We start from the raw sequence: 16,499 nt of genomic DNA, 5'->3' as shown, positions 1-16,499 counted from the left end.
AAGGTTTACAGTAAAAGAGAATTCAATAGCCTATTTTTTCTGTGTCCCCAAAATTAAAAAAATATGGTGGATCCACCAGGGCGGCCTATAGTATCAGCCTGTGGATACTTCACACATAATTTAGCCTTATTTTTACACATCTATTTTAGGGATGAGGTTCAAAGATTTCTTTCTTACATAAAAGATTCATTTGACTTTTTGGAAAAAATTAAAGGACTTGAGTGGAAGGAGAACATGTTCTTCCCTGTTATAGATGTAGTCAGTCTGTATACAAATATAGAAAATATATATGGTTTAGAGGCCTTGTTCTACTTCTTCAAGGATTGTCCTAGGACACATTTTATGCCAAATTGGTGAAGTTCTGTTTAACCCATAATATTTTTGAATTTAATGGAGGTCTGTATACACAACTTAAAGGTACAGCTATGGGGGCAGGTTTTGCCCCAATGTATGCTAACCTCTTCATGGGTATGTTTGAAAGTAAATGTATTTATAATAAGACTATTTATAACAGATACTTTCGCCAATATTACAGATTTATAGATGACTTGATTTTTATTTGTGAAGGTGGGTGGAATGAGGTAGATAATTTTCTCCGAGAAATACAAAGTAACTGTTATAATATTAGGTTTGATGGAATGCAGAAAGGAACAAAAGTGTATTTCTTGGATTTAGAATTAAAAGGATGTAATAACAGAATTCAAACAGGAATACATCGAAAATTTGATGAGAATAATTATATGTTATATGGAGATAATTGCCATCCCCCCACACAATCAAATCTATCACCTATGAGGAATTTTTGAGAATAAAGAGATTGTGTAGTGATAAGCAGGAAAGTGCTAGGGAAATAAGTAAAGCTGTCAAAATGTTTGTGGAAAGGGGATATAATGAGACTGGCGTAGAACAAGGCAGAGAGAAAGTAATAGGTTCATAGATTAGTACTAAGCTAACTGCCCTTATGAGCCATTTTAAGCCTAATTAATTATCCCTTGTGAGATTCAAACCCTGCACCTTGTGTTTGTAAGGGAAGCACCTTAACCATTAGGCCACCATCCCAACCTCTGAATGAGTGAAAGGAAAAAAGGTGTATGGAAATATAGGTGTGAATAAAAAGGAACATGATAGGAATAATTTAGTTTTTGTTACCAAATATACAGTGTTTGCAGAGTAATTTAGACAAATAGTGAAGTATCATTGAAATATTTTAGAAGAAAGTAAATATGTTAATAGAAGAGAAAGTGGATTTCCCATGTTTTCATACACTAGAGAGAGAAGTCTAAAAGATTTCTTACTCCATGGGAAATTCCAGCTCCCTGTTATGAATGTGAATTTAGGGATTTCCACACAGGGCACCTTCCCTTGTGGAGGGTGTTGCTGCTGCAAGCATATTGTAAAAAAAAATGTGATAATATTAATGGGAAGAAATTTACCATTAAAGGTATTTATTCATGTGACAGCAGAGGAATAGTTTATGGTCTCAGGTGTCCCCGTAATAAAGTATACATAGGAGAAAGTAAAAGATCATTTGGGGACAGGTTAAAAGAACATCTGAGGGACATTAGAAAAAATATGGAAGAAAACCCAGTAGCCCTTCATTATAAAGAAGAACATAACAGTGATACAAGTAGTTTAGAAGCAACAGTTTTAGGACAGGTTAAATTAGAATATGGCTCAAATATAAAAAGTAAGTTATGGAAAATGGAATCAGTTATAATTTTAAAGTTCAAAATTAGCACCCATAGGGTTAAACAGAGAATGCCGTTGGAAGTGTTTTCTTTAATTAACATTGAAATTAAGTGGATCTAATTAAATGAGTGCAAACTGAATATGGGATATAAGGCATGCTGTTAGAACAAAGAGGTATACTCTGAAAAGGCTTTTGGCCGAGGTGCTAGAGGAAATCCTTTTGTCTGTTTTTTATGGATTGTGTTCTACTATAAGAGAAAGAAATTCTGTCTGTCTTTTATGGACTGTTCTCTACTACAAAGCAGAGCATTTGCTGAACTTTTTATTAGATTGTTTGCTGTTTTACAAGTGTTTTAATAAATACTAAAGGTAATCACTGGCTTTCTTTTTTCGACTGTGGCTCTATATATTTTAAGACTTAGTCTGAGTAATTAACTGACACAAATATTCTCTCGATATTGCCCTGCATTTCTCTATTTAAAAAAATTGCAGTTTGGTCTTAATTTTTTTAATGATGAGTAACATTTCATTCTTTCTGAATGGATGGATAGAAAAGAACTTGTAAGTTATGTTTAGCAGTTAATACTGTGTTATACAACAAATGCATAACAGGATTGTTATCTTGCTTTAAAGTAGGGGCCAGTAATGAATATTTCCAGTATGGAGGTATCTGATTATTACTCTATATGTTAACGTTAACAAAACATTATGTCAAATATAAATTACCTATTGTGGTGGCATTCTTTGTATTTCAGAAATTAATACATGGATACCGTGTGCTTATCTCTTTTTTTAATCGTTTTTTTACTTATTTATTCAAGTATGTCTTGATCAGTTATTGGCCTTAATAAACTGCTTAAATTTTCATTCAAAAGTCTTTTATTAATACTATGTATAACAAACTCTGTCATTTTATTCTTGTCTAATACTACATTGCGGTTCTTATCATTAAGGTTTTCTTAATAAATTATGATGTCAGATAGCATATCTTCTACCTCTGATACAATTTTCTGTGTTGGAGGGAAGCCTTCTAGCTTATCAGAGGGAGTGGTAAGCACTAGGTAGCCTATCTACCACAAGAGTGGTTTCTGGCCCAGAAATTGTAGTTTATTGGCCGTTTGGGCAGTTTTTCCATCTCTTTCAACCTTCTGGTTTAAAAGCCTGTGTTTGTGCTTGTTTCCACCTTTCCTGTAGCTAGTCTAGTCCAGATACAGATTTGTTGTATCTAGCACTGCTTGTAAGCTTCTGAGCCCCCCAAGCCTTTCTGTGTTGTAGGGAAGCCGTCTAGCTTATCAGTGGGAATGGTAAGCAATAGGTAGCCTATCTACCACAAGAGTGGTTTCTGGCCCAGAAATTGTAGTTTATTGGTCGTTTGGGCAGTTTTTCCATACCTTTCAACTTTCTGGTTTAAAAGCCCGCATTTGTGCTTGTTTCCCACCTTTCCTGTAACTAGTCTAGTCCAGATACAGATTTGCTGTATCCACTACTGTTTGTAAGCTTCTGAGGTCCTCAAGTCTTTCTGTGTTGGAGGGAAGCATTCTAGCTTATCAGTGGGAGTGGTAAGCACTAGGTAGCCTATCTACAACAAGATCCAGGTACAGATTCTTAGTTTTAGCACTTGAATTTGCTTATTTGTGCTCAGCACTTGTTAAGAACTTGTTTTTAGCCCTAAATAAGATACAAATTACTACCACACTCAGCCTTCCTCTTTACCTAGAGGAAAACAGTTTTTGTACTTACTTTCCTCACTTGCTTAGAAAAAAACAGCTCTTATACTCACTTTCCTCACTTGTCTAGAGGAAAGTAGTTTTTTTATTCAGGCATGTCCAAGGGTCAGCTCCCATTGTTCTCTCCTGACTATCAGATGAACCTGGGCATCTTGGGCAATGTAGCAATTGCCTCATGTACACAGACAACCCTCTCCTCCTACCACCCAATACCACAACCTGTGAGAGATGCACTTATCTAGCCAAACTGGAGGTAAAGCTCTCTCCAAGACTGAACCTGACAGTCAAGAGGAGAAGGTAAACACTTGCACCATAACACACTCGTCACATAGTCCCACTAAACCTACACCACCAAAATCCACACATAGAAACACAAAAACATTCACAGAGGCTCTCAATAATAATCTGCTCAAGCAACAGAGACCTCCAAAGTAGAAATAAATGCAACCCTCACCCCCCCAACACAACCCAAATGACACATAGCCCACAGACTCAGTGTGCCAATAAACCACAGCCCATAAGGCAAAACAACTTACCCAACACACTAGTCATAAGTGACTCTATAGTCAGGCACATTGATGTCCCACTCACTAGGCTAAACAAGGAGAAGGTTACTGTCAGCTGCCTGTCAGGTGCCAGGATCCGCCACATAACCCACGCACTCAGGTCACTCCACAACAAGCGCAAATATGACTCTTTCATTGTCCATGTTGGTGTTAATGACCTGAGACGTACCTCTCTGGACTACTTGAAAAGAGACCTGGAAGATCTTGTAGCCCAGGCAGGTATGACCCTAGCCATGAGTAGCATCCTGCCATTGCCCAGAATGATACCGCACTACAAGGACAAAATGATTGACTTCAACAATTGGCTAAGCTTCTGGTGTCATTCTAAGGGGATCCAGTATCTGTCTGCCTGGGACGACATGGTCGACAGACCACGATGCTTTGCCAGAGATGACCTGCACCTGTTGCCCCTGGGTTTCCAGATACTGGCTAAGGGTCTTGCCACCCCTATAGTGCCTTTTTTAGGCAAGGTTCAAATGACAAATTCACCACCATAACAGGAACAGGTAAGCAAAAACTGAGGGTAATGCTACTCAATGTTAGAAGTCTAAATCTCAAAATGCACTCACTCGAGGCACTCCTTAAACTGGAGAACATCTATTTCTGTGCAGTGACTGAGACCTGGTTCAAGGCTTTAGAGAGCACCCTTGCATTACATGGCTATAACTCATACCACACTTTTCAGCCATCTAACCTTGACCAGAACAACAAAGGCGGAGGTGTGTCCATATTCATTAAGGATATCCCACACCTCCAGGCTAGTTGCGCAGCATAATGCATCTGAGGTTATCCAAGTGCAACTAACTCTGGGCAAAACTGCAATCCAAATTGTAGCTTGCTACAGATCCCCCACCATGCCCCAGGATTCCCACCCCTCTTTTCTTGATATACTGGAAAATATTAGGGTTCAACCAAACACCCTAATAATGGGCAATTTCAACTACCCCACCATTAACTGGGAAAACTACACATGTACCAAATCCTTCGCGCAACGCTTTTTGGAATTCATAAATTCCAATGCCCTGGATCAAGTTATCCACACCCCCACCAGTGGCAACAATATCCTAGATCTAGTCATTACCAACATAAGTAACCAGTGTTCCACATCTGAAGTCAACTCCTCATTGGTCAGATCCGACCATAAGCTAATCACCCTAGATATCCACATCCCCCCCGCACCCCCCCCCCACCATTAAGGAAACCACGGTAAAACATTTCTCCAAAACCAACTTCATGCTTCTTAAGACAGAAGTGGCAAACTTCATGACACCCATGCAGATGGACAATACAGTTACAACTGCTGAATCCTACACAAATGCACTCTATAAGCACTTACATGAGTGCATGGATCATGCTATCCCAAATAGAACCAAGACGGTATCCTCCAAAAAAAGGAAGTCAATCTGGAGGTCCCCTGCCATAAACAAACTCTGCAACAGAAGGAAGAAACTGTTGCAAAAGAGAGTCAAATCCCATGAGTGGAGGAGCTCCCTGGTCAGCCTCAGTAAGAAGCTGAGATCCCTTATAAGATCCTACAAATCTAGCTACGAATACAAAATTGCCACTGATTCTAAGGGCAAGCACAAAGCATTCCATAGCTATGTTAAGAATCTCAATGGCAACACCTAGATGTACTCTGAGTTACAGCACAATGGCACAAAAATTACAGAACCAACTGATATTGCCAACATCCTGGCAGATAGGTTCAGTGCTAACTTTACCCCCTCTCCCCCCTAAAGGGCCCATATCTATACAGGAAGAATGCAGAGTCCCTGTAATCACATCTATGCAGGTAAAAGCTCTAAAACCAAAAACACAGCATTTATGGGACTGGACAACATCCCAGGCTGTATTTTACATGGACTTCAGAACGTACTGGCTTCCTACCTAAGCACTATGTTCAATCATAGTCTCACATCAGGCTTTGTGCCCACTGAATGGCACACAGCAACGGTTATCCCACTCCACAAAGGGGAAGCCACCACTGATCGTGGAAACTTTTGCCCTATTTGCCTGACAAGCCTGGTCTGCAAGGCCATGGAAGTATCATCATGGAACTCATAAACAAAGACATCGGTAACCTCCAAACTCTGGACCCCACCCAGTTTGGTTTTGTGAAAGGTAGATCATGCCTTCTGAACCTGATCTACTTCTTTGAGGCAGTCACCAAAGATGTAGGCGCGGGTAAGGTGGTTCACACAGCCTATCTTAACCTTGCCAAGGCTTTCGACACCATCCCCCATTGTGGAATTATAGCTAAACTCACTAAACTAGGTATAAATTCCTACATCACCAGATGGGTTGCCAACTGGCTCACTGACAGAACCCACATTGTAAAACTTGCTGACTCCAAATCTGACTTCAAACCAGTGACAAGTGGAGTACCACAGAGTTCAGTCCTGGGACCTCTCCTGTTTGGTATCAACTTCTCTAAAGTACAGGCTAACATCGAAGGCCTCTGGCTAATGACGTTCGCAGACGACTGCAAACTAGGAGCCATACTCAAGCCCCAAATGATGTGTACATCCTACAGAAGGGCCGCATTGAGAAAGATGCTTGGTGTCAGAGGCATGGCCTCAAGCTCAATGCCAAAAAGTGCATTGTTATCCCCTTTGGTAAAAACTCTGTACCCATGAACTACCACATAAATGGCAGTCCACTTAACACTGAATGTGTGATAAGAGACCTTGGGACCCAGGTGAACAGTAGTCTTGCCTTTGATAATCACATCGGGACAGTAGTCAGGAAATCCTTCTATGTGGTGCACCTCATTGCAAAAGGGTTCTCATTCAGGACAAAAAAGGTCATTGTTCCCCTCTACTCGGCACTCATTAGACCCATTATAGAGTACAATGCCCTTTTTGGAATGTACCTCGCAAGTCATCTGCAGCAGCTGGAAAGGCCACAGAGGTACCTCACAAAGAGGATTACTAGCCTCAAACAGATGCCCTACACTAACCATCTCAAAAAACTCCAGCTTTACTCTGTAGCATATCACCTACTCCGAACAGATCTCTGCCTAACTTATAAAGCTATGTTAAACCCAGAGCTGTTGGACATGCTACACCTAAAGAAATCCCAATCCCTCTGAGCTACATGCTCTAGGGACCTAAACCTTGTCACCACAATAAACAGGACATTCTGGAAGGATAGATTCCTGTCCCAGAGACTTGCTATACTCTGGAACAAGCTACCCATCAATATCAAGCAAAGTTCCTCATTAGCACTCTTCAAGACAAATCTTGATGAGTAGATGGGAAATAGGAAATACACCCCAGGGATCACTTCTGTGGCTCTGCTCAACAGTGGCACAGGAAATTAACTTTCTTCGGTGGCATAAGTCAGGGAATCTTGCTGGTTAGGCTTACTTAGGCCCTTGGGCCGATAGCCTAGTACCTACCTATGAACCTATGAACCTAATACAGTCTAAATTACTTAGTTTAGGCATCATCTTAGACCTATTTGCTAGCCTGTGTAGTCTCTTATGTGTCACAAAATATAGGGAAAGTCAGTGCTATTACTGTTTTATAAAATTTACTGATAATTTCTGTTTAGACTATTGTCCACAGCCACTAAGCTTTCTATCTTGTTTCTTTTAATCTTGTACTTTTATCTTAACAATGTTGATTTTATTCTGAAAACTATGCAATTTACTGGGCCAGATTCCAAGGCAAATTGAGAATGGAGTAATGTCCAAAATACAGGTGTCTGTCAGTCCCCCTTCAGTATATGGCAATGGGGCCTGCCAGACTCCAATGCATGATTCCAGATGGGGAATAGAATCAGCCTCAGCAGACCAAAATAATTTGGTATTATATATTGGAAGGAATCATTAATGGACAAGGTGGCATATCTAGAAAAGCCCACTGAACTAAATGGCCTTATTAATGGGAAACTAGACTGCCTATAGTTCTTAGTTCTGCATACAGGTGGAGCTGCACTGCATGTTTCAGGATTGAGAGGGAGGGGACATCCAGGGCATGGGTGCATGCAGTGTGATTGATTCCCCTGAGTTCCTTGGGGAATAACTAACAGTTTTCCTTTGTCAGTATCTCCCATCTGGTCTAGTGACACTACATGCCAGCCCCACTTTCTGAACTGGGTGAATGCAGGCATGATGAACATTTTGGTTGCCATATCTGCATTCACCAGTCTGCCTACATCTGGAGCTCTTGATAGCTGTGCAGCTCTACCACTATGTCAGATGTAATACTGCAGACAGGGCCAGCAATAACAGTTGTGACATACGCATGTATTTGCTGCTTCAGAAAACTTTGGAAGGACTCAGTGATTCTGCTGAGTCTGGTTCATATTTGGGGTAATATTCAGAACCGATAATAAAATTAATTAGCATAATATATTATGTGATCTCATTCTCCAGTCCTTGCATTGCAAGACTCCAAAACCAAAACCTTAGTGCTGAGAGGTATTGAGCTGGGTGAACCCAGTCTTTGTGAAAAGGTAGGTTGTACAATCTGATGTAGTGAGACCAGGAGCCGCCACCATTCTGCTTTCACTACAGCATTATTTTTTTTTGGGGGGGGGGGGATCAGACCATTTCCACATGTCTTAAGTTTAGTCCTGTCTATGCTAATATCCTACTATATAAGTAAAAATTTAAAATGACCCATAATGAGCCAGATTGCATAGACTTTGAAGTAGTGGAGTGGAGAACCTCTATCATCCTGCTGGCAGTGCTCTAAAGTCAGCTGTGCTCCCTGTCCACAGGAATGACATCATCACAAGGTGCAGGGGTTCATCCATATTAGTTCCTTGCATGCCGTGGTACCTAATGGCCAGAAGTGCCACTATGTTATAATCAGATAATGCTTAATGGTTAAGGTCTTAATCTCACAGATGCAAGGTACAGAGTTTGATTCTGACCTCTGATTATTGACTAGTCTTGTAATAGTCTGCTACTGATAGCCTAGCATTTACCTATGAACGTAATGAATCCCATTACCTATGCCAGCATAGCACAAATGCACTTTACAATTTAAGGTGCTGCTTCTAGCTAAAGTTGTCCAGTGCCACAGCTCTGCTTGTATAGAAACTGTACTATTGCAGACAGAAAGCCTGCTTGCTGTACCAGGGCTGCCATACTGGTGGAGTGGCATGGCCACAAGATTATCCAGTGCAGGAGCTCCAGCTGTAGGGATGACAGCTGAACACATGCATGATGGTTAACATGAGTGTCATGCCTGCAGAGATGGCACAATACATGCATATGAGGTAGTTTAGCCACCATGCACCCATTCTCACTATCTGTAAACTAGAATGGGCATGTAAGGACATTGGTTCACTGGGAAATTTCTTTGCTTCTTTTGTAGTTATATCTGTGTGAGTTATCTTCATTGAAAATTGGGGATGAGTTGCACGATGCCTAACCTTGCCTGTGAGTGGTCACCTTACAATGGCTCTCCAATGGTAGTTGAACAGTTCAGCCTATATGTGGGATTTGCTACTTAGGCAGCCTGGTATTCCACAGTGTATTGGCTGCAGTACCATTTCAATCTTATTAGGTGGAGTTGTTGCAGTAACTAACCTACCCTTAGACCTCAGTGGGATACTCCATTTGTCTATGGTTATAGATTGCCATTTTTGCCAAAGTACAACTATGAGGAGTTTTAATGTTGGGGGTCCATTTCCCTTTTGTAATTGGATAGGCAGCTCCTGCAATTTCCATTAACATCTGCTGAATGAGGATTGGTAGAGTCCTAAGGTTTGGACTAAGGGCAAAGGTGTGTTTCTCCATTCACAAGTTCGTTAAGAATCTGCCCAATATCTATTATTAGAAACAGTCATTATAACATGCATTTTTTCACCTGATGTACACCCTCGGTATTATGCTGCTTGTATTAGATCCTTATTTATTTAATTTATTTATTTGTCTTTGATTACTGTGGAAGTCCAACAGGGCAGAGTCCTCAGTATTTGCCCAGAGAGAAAAGCTCCACATTACATATTTTCTCACAGGCAGTTAGCTTGAGCTAATGATACAGATGTACCACATAATACTGAGCTACATAAAGTTTAACAATTGATCGCTGTGTTAAGCACAGTTTGCAGTATTTACAGCAGGTTAAAGTTATAATTATTAATAAATGCTTAATTTACATAATTTATTTGCATCTTCAAGAATTAACATTGAGTTCTGATGTATGTATTTCTAATTACGTTTATTTATTCTATGTACCTTAAATTGCCTACTCATACTATGTAGAGGGATTTATAGTATAGTGTGCAAGCATAGATTAGTACTAGGCGAACTGCCCTCATGGGCCATTTTACGCCTGGCCAATTACCCAATATGAGAATCAAACCCTGCACAGTAGACACTAATCATAATGCCAACCTCTTGCCCTAAACTAGTTTTTCTAGGCAGTCTCCTGTCCAAGTACTAACAGGCCCAACCCTGCTTAGCTTCCAAAACTACAGGCACATACAAGGTGGTGTGTGTACACTTGTGCTTTAAATGTGCAGGAAAACATGTCAAGATGTTATATTTTCTATTTACTGATCATTTTGAGATATTTATCATTTTGTATACCACTGTGATAGAAGCAGAATTGCATTTGTCAAAGACATGACATGCTTTAGGGGCTATATTATGGATTTATCATTTAGCACTATGTCCCTTCTTGAATGGATGTCTTCAGTATGCATTCTTGAGTTATACATCAGCACATACATTTAGTATTCTTTTATGATTTTTTTCTACAGCTGATGATTGTTTTCCTCTAATACTTGCTAATATAATCACACATATAACATTTTGTATTCTGCATTTTAAAATTTGTGCTGCAGTTAATATTTTACATCATTTTCAGATAATTCATCAACTTCTGAATGCTTTTTAAAATTATATGCAAATGAATAAAACTACATTACTTTTTTATTAATTGTGTTAATATGTTGTGTCAAACAACGTATATCTCCTTATAATTATATTGTTAGAATCAAATTGCCCTGAAATGTGCTTTCTAGAGTTACTAAGTAATTACTTAAGACATTTTTGAGCAGAAATGATCTGCAGATGAAAGTGCTTGGGGAAATAGCTAGTCAATAGTGATTATTGTATTCAAGATGTCTCTATTGATTACTCTGTGTGGATAGATTTACTTGGCTGTGGCAAAGCATAATTAAGTCATTGCAATCAGTCTCTAATTTGTTTTGTTTCCTATAGTTTAGATAGCCATTAATAAAACAGATTTCTGTAATTGTACTATCAGTGCCTAGAAGTCATTCAGTCATATCCAATTGGTAAAAGGTTGCAATATATTACATTGCTACCTAGAATTAAAGTACTCTACATCACCAGTATGTTTCTTTGCACTGTGAGACATGTACTGCAGGCATGTTGTTAGTATACTTAGAGCTTTACATTCACTTTAAATGTTTTCATAATACAACTTATCCAACATTATTTATTTAAGGATTTTAACTTGTTCTAAAGGTTTTGATGAAACATTACATTCAGTTATATAGAAACAATACAGCTATGTCTTTTCACTTGAGTAAATAACTCTGATACATAAATGTACCAAAAAAAAAAAAAGAAAGAAAAAAATAACAACAGTACTTCTATTAAGCATGCTTAAAGGAATTGTTGCAAGGTTAAATTAATTTACAAGCCGACAATGAGTTAAGAGCTCTTAACTGAAGAACAGCAGATGCACTATTTAAACCTGAGAAAATCTGGATAATTCAAAATATCTACAGTATGTCATGCTAGCAGAGATGGTTTCTTTGCAAAGTCTGACAGGTGGTTTACTTTCCTCATAAAACAAAGACATGCATTTAGTTAAGTGGCAATCCTGCTAATACACCATACATGAACAAAGTGTGTGAGAGTGTATGAGCTCCAAATAGCCCATAGGTGTGCAAGTTATGAGTGTATGAGTGCATATGTGTGCACGTGTGTGTGTGTGTGTGTGTGTGTGTGTGTGTGTGTGTGTGTGTGAGTGTGTGTGTGTGTGTGTGTGTGTGTTTGTGTTTATTTTTTTGATTCTGCGATTGAACAGGCATCCTATCTGTTATCATTTCTTTGCTTTTCATCTGATGAGTGCTGGGATGGGCAAAAGAATGCACAGTCATTCCATCTTAATTTTTCTACCTTGCATCTCTTGTCTGCTGTGGTATGCTCTGGCTTCCCGAAAATCCTAAAAAGGCTAAGAAATATAAGAAAATCATCAGCTGAATGTACCTTAGCATATTTCTAAACAATTAACTGTCAGTGCTTGTATAAGCACATTCCATTTTCTAGCCACTAATCCTGTGCACTGAAGTCAGTATCACTGGTGCAACATGAAGCACACTTGCATTGATGCAGAAGGGTGTGAATTCTATTGCAATACAAAATCAACTGATTGCTGACACTGCAGTGTAGCGTACAGGGAGGACTATTTGCATGAATATGTCATCCTTCGGATAAGATGCTAAACTTTGGTCCCATCTACTTGAGTTGGTAGTAGCTCAAGTGGATGTAAAACATCCCACAGTACCTACTAATAAAACAGAAACACGAGGAGAGCAAGGTGCTGTTCATCACACTTTATTTTAAATTAAGTGCTTTCATACTGGTCCTATGGACCTCTTCAGAACAACACACAAAGAAAACCTTCAGCTTATACATACTAAACCAGATCACGTGACCAACTTAATTACATGATCAACATACAATTAATATAACAATACTTTAAAAATAGAGGTTGAAAAAAGAAAACATTTCAGTATTGCACATTGTTAACAACAGTGTAAAATTGTCATTAATAAAACTAATAAAGACTAATCACAGGCAGATTTAAAAAGTCACTACAAAATGAACATTGTGTTATGTTTTAACACAATACTGATGGAGACCACATCATTCAGCCTAGGGAACGCAGTGGCATAGCATGTAAGCTGCCACCTTAATTCCTTCAGTTCAAGAAATTCATCTGAAGGGCCTCTCCTGAATTCCATATCCACATGATTAATAATTATATATTTAAAAATGAGTAGGATTGGCATTTATAGGTTCATAGGTTCATAGGTTCATACTAGGCTATCTGCCCTGAGACAATTATAAGCCTAGCCTGATTCTGTATGGCTTACGCCACCCCTTGATTTGAGTATACTGTACCCTTTTTAAGGTTTAGTTTTCTGTGCCTCTGTCTAATAGTGACACAGGAGTAATCCCTGAGACAAACCTACGATCCCCCATCCACCTATCGAGATTCTTCTTGAAGAGATTCAGTGAGGTGCTCTGCCTCACATGAACTGGAATTCTATTCCAGAGCAAAGTGAGCCTCTGGGTTATGAACCTGTCCCTCCAGCAAGTTCTATTTATTTCTGTGCTGAGGTTCAAGTCCCTCGAGTGTGTGGCTCTAAGGGATTTAGATTTACTGAGGTGGAACATGTCCATTAATTCTGGATTTGACATAGCTTTGTATGTCAGGCATAGATCGCCTCGAAGTAGGCGGTATGCAACTGAGTAGAGCTGGAGTTTTTTTAACCGAGAAGCATATGGCATCTGTTTGAGACCCTTGATCCTCTTGGTGAGATACTTTTGGGGTCTTTCTAATTGCTGCAGGTGTCGGGTAAGGTACATCCCAAAAGGGGCATTGTATTCTATGATGGGCCTGATGAGGGATGAATAAAGGGGCACGATTACCTCTCTTGATCTAGATGTGAAACCTTTGTGATGAGGTGGGCTGTATAGAAGGTCTTTCTAACCACTTTGGCAATGTGGTTTTCAAAGGAGAGATTGCTATCAACTTGGGTCCCCGGGTCCCTAATAACTTTCTCTGTACTTAATGGATTTCCGCCTATGTGGTAATTTGTGGGCACATTGTTTTTGCCAAAGGGTATGACTATACATTTTTTGGCATTTAGCTTTAAATCATGGCGCTGGCATCAGTTATCTGTCTCTGTGAGACCTTTTTGAAGGATGTTTGTGTCATCTGGAGAGTTGATTATGGCGCCCAGTTTGCAGTCGTCTGCAAACTTGGTGAGCCATAGTCCTCCCACATTTGCCTGTACCTCGGAAAAGTATATACCGAACAAGAGTGGTCCCAGGACAGAACCCTGTGGAATGCCACTTGTGACCAGTTTCGAGTCTGACATGGGTCCAGCAACTCTCACTCTGTGGGTTCTGTCTTTGAGCCAGTTTGCGACCCATCTTGTGACATAGGGGTTTATATTTAAGTTGGATAGCTCATCTATGATGCCCGAGTGGGGTATTGTGTCAAATGCCTTTGCAAGGTCCAGATAGGCTGTGTGGACTACCTTCCCTTCATCTGTTTCGACTGTTTCGAAGAAGTCAACCAGGTTCAGAAGGCAGGATCTGCCCTTGACAAAGCCGAACTGGGTAGGATCTAGTGTCTGTAGGTCCCCAATGTCTTTGTTTATGAGCTCCATGATGATGCTCTCCATAGCCTTGCAGACTAAGCTAATCAGGCTTATAGGGTGATAGTTTCCAGGGTCCATAGAGGCTCCACCTTTGTGGAGTGGGACCACTGTTGCTGTACGCCATTCTGTGGGCACATATCCTGTAGTGAGGCTGAGATTGTATAGCTGTTTTATTTGAGGGATTAGTTCCTCTTGGAGTTCATGTAGGACGCAACCTGGGACGCCATCTGGTCCCATGGAAGCAGTGTTTTTTGCTTTGGGGAGGGCAGCCTTCACCTGAGCATCAGAGATGTTTGGGAGGCAGCCCTCTGCTGGGATAGATACTTGCTCTTTTCGCGGGGCGTGGAGAAGTTTGCACTGAACCTGTCTGCCAGGATATTGGCGATGTCTGTGGGTTCAGTGTTTTTTATGTCATTTAGAATCAGCTCAGAACAAGTCTGGGAGTTGCATCCCAGGTTTCTAACATAACTGAAAAAAGCCTTATGATTGTCTTTGGTGTCCTGTGCAATTTTTCTCTCGAAGCCGGCCTTGGAGGATTTTATGAGGGATCGTAATTTTTTGCTAGTACTGATCAGAGATGCCTTCCCTGTTAGGGATTTTGCTCTATCATGTAGTAGCTTCCTCCTTCTGTTGTACAGTTTATTTATGGCAGGGGTCCACCAGACTGGACGCCTGCCTTTGGATGATTGGGTCTTGGTTTTGTTTGGGATAGCATGATCCATGCATTCCTGGAGATGTCCGTAGAATGCATTTATATAGGATTCTGCAGTTTGGGCCATAGTTTCCACTGGCCCTGGGGCCTTGAAGGATTCCACTTTGGTTTTGAGAAGTGAGAAGTTTGCTTTTGAGAAGTTTTTCACTGTGGTTTTCTGGGCTGGGGGTGGGGTCGGGATGTGGACATCCAGTGAAATTAATTTATGGTCTGATCTTACCAATGAGGGATATACTTCTGGTATAGAGCATAGAGTCCACATGTTGGTAATGATCAGTTCTAGTATGTTGTCCCCTCTTGTGGGAGTGGTGACTAGTTGTTCCATAGCATTTGAGTTTATAATTTCCAGGAACCTTTGGACTAAGGTGCTGGGGCTTGAGTAGTGCTCCCAGTCAATGTTTGGGTAGTTGAAGTCGCCCAATATCATGGTGTTCGGAGAGATCTTCATGTTCTCCAATGTTTTCAGGAAAGCCGAGTGGGATTCCTGACTTTGAAAGGGTGGTCTGTAGGATGCTATAAACTGAAAAGCAGTCTTGCCCACTGTTAGTTGCACATGGATGGTCTCCGATACTTTGTGCAATGCCACTAACCTGGAGGTGTGGATATCCTTGATAAATATGGAAACTCCCCTCCTTTTGTGGTTCGGTCCGGGTTTTAGGGCCGAAAAGCATGATATGAGGTATAGCCTGGTAGTGCTGGGGTGCTCTCTGGAGCCTTGAACCAGGTTTCTGTCACTGCACAGATATCGATGTTCTCCATACTGAGGAGAGCTTCGAGTGCGTGCATCTTGAGGTTAAGACTTCTGGTGTTTAGCAGCATTACCCTTAGTTTCTTGTCCCTTGTGCTGTCTATGGGGGTGGGTTTGATTTTTGAGCCTTGCCTAAAAAAGGCACTATGGGGGTGGCAAGAGCCTTTGCCAGTATCTGAAAGCCCAGTGGTGACAGGTGCAAGCCGTCCCTAGCGAAGCAACGTGGCTTGTCGAGCATGTCATCCCAGGCTGACAGACACTGGATCCCCTTTGAATGACACCAAAATTTTAGCCAATTGTTAAAATCGATCATTTTGTCTTTGTACTGTGGCATCATTCTAGGTGAGGGTAAGATGCTGCTCAAGGTCAGGGTCATACCAGCCTGGGCTACATGATCAGAGAGATCCTTTATGTCCCTTTTCATATAGTCCAGGGAGGTACGTCTCAGGTCATTCACACCAGCATGTTTAATGACTGAGTCATATTTGTATTTGCTTTGGAGTGACCTGAGTGCTTGCGTTATGTGGTGGATCCTAGCACTCGACATGCAGCTCACCGTAACCTTCTCTTTATTCAGCCTGGTGAGCAGGACGTCAGTGCGTCTGACAATAGAGTCACCTATTACAAGAGTATCAGGTGTGTTATTCAGCCTTAAGGGCTGTGGC

The sequence above is a fragment of the Protopterus annectens genome, chromosome 3.part0 (genome assembly GCF_019279795.1).
Source record: "Protopterus annectens isolate FY-2018-M chromosome 3.part0, PAN1.0, whole genome shotgun sequence".
Lineage (NCBI taxonomy): Eukaryota > Metazoa > Chordata > Ceratodontiformes > Protopteridae > Protopterus > Protopterus annectens.
The sequence above is the reverse complement of the archived record's forward strand: the minus strand, read 5'-3'. Positions refer to the sequence as shown.